The sequence below is a fragment of the Beta vulgaris genome, chromosome 5 (genome assembly GCF_026745355.1).
Source record: "Beta vulgaris subsp. vulgaris cultivar EL10 chromosome 5, EL10.2, whole genome shotgun sequence".
Classification (NCBI taxonomy): domain Eukaryota; kingdom Viridiplantae; phylum Streptophyta; class Magnoliopsida; order Caryophyllales; family Amaranthaceae; genus Beta; species Beta vulgaris.
This window is the reverse complement of record NC_079206.1, coordinates 36,527,491-36,534,825: the sequence shown is the minus strand read 5'-3', so window position 1 is coordinate 36,534,825 and position 7,335 is coordinate 36,527,491. Positions and strand designations below refer to the sequence as shown.

At 36.8% G+C, this 7,335-nt stretch overlaps 1 non-coding gene across 1 annotated transcript; it reads right to left on the bottom strand.

Moving 5' to 3' along the window:
- Positions 1-1,220: 1,220 nt before the first annotated feature.
- LOC125498055 (small nucleolar RNA R71) lies at positions 1,221-1,327 on the bottom strand. The gene has a single exon (XR_007274821.1). It is a non-coding gene; the product is annotated as a small nucleolar RNA R71 (small nucleolar RNA).
- Between the last annotated feature and the right edge of the window lie 6,008 nt (positions 1,328-7,335).

The window sequence follows — 7,335 nt, the reverse complement described above, 5'->3', positions numbered from 1 at the left end:
AAAAGAATTTAAAATTTTTCGTTTAAACCATATTGCTGCGGTTTTCGGTCGAAACCGCAACAATATGGTTATTTTATATTTTTATTTTTCTTTTTACGTGATATATTGCTGCGTATGTGTAAAACTGCACCAATATCACCGTAACAATAAGCAATTATTCTCCTAGTATAGAGTTGGTATTAATAAATTGCAAGAGCCTGTTAATATCATTCTATGGTTCATTTCGACTCGAAGGAGCAAATAACCTTTTAAATTGCATTATTCATTATTGATTGTTGTGTTTCATCCTGAAATATTGTTCATTATTGAACCTATGCCCTAGAATTCTTTATTATTGATATTCTTGATATAGTTATTGTCTAGTTTAGTATAATTACAAACAAACACTCGTTCCCTATAATTTAATTTAACGACAATTAGGAAAAGAACATTGTTTTTCCTGTGGATTCGACCCTACTTCCTGACTACTATTTGTTAGAGGACTTTAGGATTACTTTTGATTAGGTGATATTACTTTAGCCTGTCAAAATTTGGCGTCGTTGTAGGGGATGACTGTTTTATTCCATTTTCTTTAACTGTTTTAGTGTCTAGATTATATATTTTCTTCTCAGAGAACACTTGTTCTTTGGGACAAATCTCTTAATTGTTTGTTCTTTAGTTCATCTATGCGTAGAAGCTTGAGTTCGGGTGGCTTCCCATTTGATCCTGAAATTGAAAGATCCTTTCATAAATAGAAGAACTTCTTCGGACAGTGGCGAGATTATTCAGGGCGAGATAAACCCTTGGATTCTGATTCTAATTCTGATTCTAGAATTACTATTTCTAATACTCCAACATAATTAGAGATGGCTCGGAGACTTACTGACTTTTCCCAGCCCTCCTTGGCTGAACATCCTAAGAGTAATAAAATTCTCGAAATTGAAGCTGTTAATTTTGAGATCATACCTGCATTGCGGAGCATGATCGAAAGGAAACAATTTGATGGTAGACCTAATGAAGACCCTAATCTACATTATTAGGACTTCTGCCAATATTGTTCTACTATTAAGCAACAGGGAGTAACACAAGATCAAATTTGGGAGATTCTTTTCCCATTTTCACTTCAAGATAAGGCAAAGATGTGCTACAATGGGATTAATCGCATCACTCTTGGAATCACAGACTGGAATACCTTAGCTTTAGCTTTCTACAGGAAGTACTACCCTCCAGAGAAGATTGTTAGATTGCGTAGGCTGATTGCAAATTTCACCCAAGGTAACGACGAATCTTTACATGAGGCTTGGGAAAGATTCAAGGACTGCCAGAGATAATGTCCCCATCATGGTCTACAAAAATGGTTCCTAGTTCAGGGATTTTACAATATTTGCGGAACAACTCGAGACTTATTCTTGACTCTGCAGTAAACAGGATATTCATGAAACTAGAAATTGATGTCGCACATGACTTGATCGAGGAGATGGCTATCCATAACTCTCAATATGGCAACCCTAAAGGACTTGCTAACAAGAGAGGCAAGCATGAGATTGATTCTATATCCCTATTGGCTGCACAGATGGATGCCATCAATATAAGCTCGATAATATGCAACTCTCCTCTCCCACGTTGCTGCTTTAAGTAATACATCTAAGATCTTGTGTGAAAATTATGGTATAGTGGGATATTGGTCACAGGAGTGTCAGAGTTCGCTCGAACAAGTTAATGCCTTCCAATCATATCGACAGAACAACCCATACTCCAACACATACAATCCAGGATTGAGAAATCACCCGAATCTGTCGTACAAGAGCACTAACGTGCTAAATCCTCCTGCACCACAACCACAGGCACAACAATTGAACCAAAGGTACTACCAACAACCTTCGCAAGATCCTCATGGTTTCTCTAGACCACCTTTCAATCCATCTCAACAAGCACCTCTTGCCGATCCCATGATGGTTGAGATGAGAAATATGATGTTGCAGATGCAAAAAGACAGACAAAGTGATAAGGCATATATTGGGTTCATTTTAGCTCACAATAAGATGTTGGAGAACCAATTGGCTACTTTGAACTCTACTTGACAACAAGGTGCTCTTCGAGTACAATCTGTTCAGCCAACAGACTCGGCAAACGCCACCATTCTCCGCAGTGGTTCTCATTATAATGGACCGCCCATGCATACTGATGATATTGTGAGTGTGAGAAATGATGGGGAACGGGTCCAGATGAATCTGAAACTGACAAGGAGAACTCTAAGCAAGCAACTGAACATGAAGAGACAAATGAAGCCAAAAAGCCCGCTATTGAGGTTCCTCCTATCAAACTTCCTTTTCCAAATCATTAACTAAAAAGCAAGTTGGAGAATAATTTGGTAAGTTTTTGGAAGTCGTCAAGAATCTTCAGGTAACTGTCCCTTTCATAGAATTAATTACTCAAGTGCCTGCTTATGAAAAATTCATAAAAGATATCTTGACTAGAAAAAGGGCTTTTAATGAGGTGGAGACAGTTGCATTTACTAAGGAATGTAGTGACTTTTCACAAAATAAGTCCCCACCAAAATTAAAAGATCCTGGTAGTTTCTCTATCCCTTGTCACATTGGTAGACTTTTCATTGATAAACCATTGTGTGATTTTATGTGCTAGTGCGAGTGTTATGCCATTGTCTATTTCCTCAAAATTAAATATGGGAAGTATGAAAGTTACCAATATTCCTCTGTAAATGGCTAATCGTTCTGTTAAATACTCCTAGGTATTCTAGAGGACGTACCTGTTAGGGTAGGTAATTTTTTTATTCCCGTTGATTTTGTTGTGCTTGACATGGAGGATGATACGCAAATTCAAATTATTTTGGGTAGGTCATTCCTTCATACTGCAAGTGTAGTAATTAATGTAAAAAAGGCCAGATAAGCTTACACTATCTGTAGGAGATGATGAAGTCACTGTTAATTTGAGCACCGCTTTGAAAAGTCCTATGCTAGAGGAAAAACGCTATAGTATTGATGTGGTTGGTATGATTTGCCATGATAACATGCCCCAAACTCTCTATGGAGATCCCTTGAAGGCGGTATTTTAATTGATGCTTGTGAGGAGCATCTAAATACACAATCTTAGTTCTGTTAGGATTCTTTATGTAGTGTCCTAGTTCTGTTAGGAGACTATGTATTTTAATTGCTTTATAATTCTTTATTTTAGGTGTTTAGGAGTCTAATTTTCTCTATCATAGAGTCTTATTAGGAGTCTAAGTGAGATACAATTTGTTAATACTTATCCTAGGTGTGGATTCTTATCTTTGCCGTGTATATGCTTAAGTTACGGTTAGCTAAGAGTCTTGTTATTTGTCTTCTTAGTTGTTATTTATCTTATTAGTTGTTAGTGTATGTTAGGAATTTAGAGTGTGCTAGGACTTGTGATGCTAGGCGTGTATTTATATTGCACGAGCAACATTAATAAAATTCAGTTGGTTGTTTTTTCTTAAAGAACGTCAAGTGTTTATGCATTAATTTTGGTTGTCATACGAAGAACACATAAATCGTGGTTTGTGTGCATCTTCTAATCGAGGTTAGGTAGAGATCCTCTAGTTATCGAGGGAACATATAGAGTCTATCCTTATAAAGATCCAATCTTTGGATCTTTATAACATATTGGTTACCGAGTTCGAATCTTTATAGCATTTTGTTACAAAGTTTTAATCTTTAAGTTTTCTTTATATTGTTCTTGTTTTAAAGCTTCCGCAATCACATCATTTGGTATCAAGAGCTAGAATTTTTTTTCTCAAAATTTACAATCATGGGGAAGTAAGTACGAATTTTTATTTTTTTCATCATGACGGGAAAAAAAGTCCAATGAGGCCGTGTTTGCTGACCAATTAGCTTTCCTTAGTGAACAACTACGTGATTTAACTCGTGAAGTCACGATTTTAAATAGCATCCCTTCCGGGGCTTCGTTGTCTTAATGGAGGGAGGAGAGATGAGGACATCAAAGTTGAATTCTTTGCAGCAAAATCAGTTGAGTGTCGAGACCTATATTTTCGAGTTTGTAAGGCTGTGGCTTGCGTGTGATTGCAAGGATGAATATGAGTAAAAATCCGCCAAGTTCCTCATTGTTCTCAAGAAGAAGATTGCTGATTTGGTGGAACTCCATCCATATGACACGTTTGATGATTTGTTTTTGTTGGCCAAGAAGGTTGAAAGGCAGCAAGAACCAAAGTCTAAGGAAGGAAGTGGTATAATGGCGCCAAGGGTTGAAGGATCAAAGGTAAGGGATTTTGCATCTAAGCCTAATAGCGAGGATGTTGTTTTATCTAACTTCAGCAGTCAAGGCACAAAAAAGGCTCCAACTTTGACACAAGGGCAACAAACTATGAAGGAGAAGATGTGTTTCAAGTGTAGGGGTTTCGGTTACTTGCAAAGGGATTGTCCTAATAGAGTTTTAGTTTCCATGAAGGATCATCAAGCCCTCATGGCTGCTGTTAGGCCTGATTAACAGATCAGGTCAGGTGAGGTTCGGGTTCGGGTTGACTATAAACGGGTTGGTAACCCTTAAACCTAAATCTGATCTGTTTGTCCAAACGGGTTACATATTAAAACCTGAATCCGATTTGTGGCAGATCAGGTCGATCAACCCGAACCTGATCTGGCCAACCCGATTTCTGAGCCTTTTTCTCATTAAAAAATGTTATTTCACTATGATAATGACATAAAATTAAAGCTTACGTGATTTCAGTTTATTAAGTCCGGTTTTTAGTTTATTGTGTTAGAAGTAATTTCATATGTTTTAGATTTGTTTTTCCTGTTTTGTTTATTTTTTTTGTTAGATTTATTCTTTTAGTTTTAATTAGTTTATTTATCTTTAGATTTCACGAATAACATGTTAAATAACTTATGAAGAATTGATTAGGAGTTTAATCAAGATTAAGTTGTTTATACCTTATTTGTGATATATTCAGTTAATATTATGGAGGTAACAAATTTAATATATTAAGTTTCCATAATATTTTGTTTAGTTAGTGTGTGCAGCATTTTTGGTTTTCCTACAATCTAGGAGCTGCCAAACACTAACCTAAGCAAGCGCTTAAAATAGATCGTTGAGGTAGTTCCTACATGTTAGGAACCACAACAACTAATCTATTTATAAGGCGTGTGAACGTGGAGAAGTGGCCGAGTTTAAGGAAGCCCTACTGCCAACGGAAATAACATAAAGGACATATTGTGGAGAAGTGGCTGAAGCTACGTGCGATCATGGAGAAGATCCTGGAGAAGATCGTGGAGAAGAACGCGATAAGAAAGGTCCCTACAAATAGAGTTTTGTAATGATCTTATTAGATATACTTTCAAAATTTTAAGTAATATTCTTAGTGAAAGTATATTCGGTTTTCTGCTTCTTAGAAATTGATGTATTATAGATTGGGTTAAGTGAACCTAAGTCTGTAATCATTTTTGAGAGAAGAAGAGAAAGAGAAAGAGAAGAGGGAAAGAGAAAAGACTTCGAGTGAAGTCACAGGAGAAGTCAACTGTTCAGGGGGAACAGGCTGACAGGGAACCAGTTCCTAGAGGAACAGAGTTGGTCCGAGTTTAGGTTGTACAAAAGAGAGTCTTTTGGCCTAAAAGTTATTAAAGAGAATTGAGTCAAAATCCCTCGTGGTCAAGGTTTTTCTTCCTATTGGGCCTAGGAAGTTTTCCTTGTAAAAATCTCGTGTTCCAAGTTCTTTCTTATTTCATGGAATTATTTCTTTCTCATTTAATCATTCTTTTATTTTCGCAAAAAGTTTGAAAATCTCTCCAACTACAATTCACCCCCCCTCTTGTAGTTGCTTAAGTGTTCGTCCAAGACTAACAATTGGTATTAGAGCCTAGTTCCTCCAAAATCAGTTAACACTGAGGAGCTAGTTCCCGGAAACGATGAACACATCAGGAGAAAGATTGGAAGAAGGTTACTCCACTCAGCGTCCACCAATGTTTAATGGCAAGTATTATCCATACTGGAAGAATCGTATGGAAATATTTATCAAGGCCGAAAATTATCAAGTTTGGAGAGTAATAGAGATTGGTGACTCTGAAGTCACAGAGAAAAATGAAAAAGGTGAAGAAATCCCCAAGCCACTCTCCAAATATGATAAAGATGACTTCGACACGATGGAGATGAATAACTTGGCCAAAAAGATTCTCCACTGTGGTCTTGGTCCCCATGAACACAATCGAATAATGGGATGCAAATCAGCCAAACAAATGTGGGAACTTCTTCAAGTTACTTACGAAGGAACAAACGAAGTCAAGAGATCAAAGATTGACATGCTCATGCACAAATATGAGCTATTTCAAATGAAGCCTAAGGAGTCTATTCAAGAGATGCTCACAAGGTTCTCCAACATCATTAATGAACTTGAATCTCTAGGAAAGATTATCACTCCGGAGGAACAAGTACGAAAAGTTCTATGAAGTCTTCCTCAGGATGAAAAATGGATGGCAAAGGTCACTGCCCTGCTTGAAACAAAAGATTTCACGACATTCAATATCGAACAACTTTCCGGTTCCTTCACTAGTGGAAAAAACTGCTTTTGCTACTTATCAAATGCTTTGGTGGTCTAATCAACCCGAGCATTTGTGAAAATTTTAATAAAAAAAATTCACAAATGCTCGTGTTGATTAGCCAACCGGAGCATTTGATGTCAAGGCACAAAGTCTAAACCGATAAAAAGTAAAACTGGTCGCTCGATTCAATTAGAAGCTTCGACGATTTAAGTTTTAACTGCTGGAAGCAAGAGAAATATGGGGTCCTTAGATCCACCGTCAAATGCACAGGGCGGCAAAACCCTAATCCACGACGATGTCGACGATAATCCGCAATCCACCGGCGATGTTCGATCGAAACTTTCACCGGCGGTGGACGACGACGCTCAAAATCTGTCGGAAAATGAAATCGAGGCTCTTTCTTCTTCTCTCAGTAGATCTTACTCTTTTTATTTTCTCATTCTCTTTCTCTCTCTTCGTTTTTTTTTCTGCTCGAATTGTTCGATATCAGTTCGTTTTTTCTTATTTATTCAAATTTAGATCGGAATTTTTGTTTCAGGCCTCGGATTCTCTCTTGATCGATTTTGAGGTTTGTTTGTTCAATTTGATTTTAATTTCGTTGTCAGTAGGATCTAAAACTGAAGAAGATAATGTTGTTTTTTTGAAATTAAATTCTGAATATCTTAAATAGTTGTGATTATGATTGTTGATTTTTTTTAATGATTTTCTAGAGGTTTAATTTGATTTGTATTTAGTGTCACTTTGATGGATCTAACAATATGCAGCTGAGGTTTTTTTTTTGTTTCTGAAAATATTAATTTCTTCAGCAATGCGCTTGATCATTTGATTG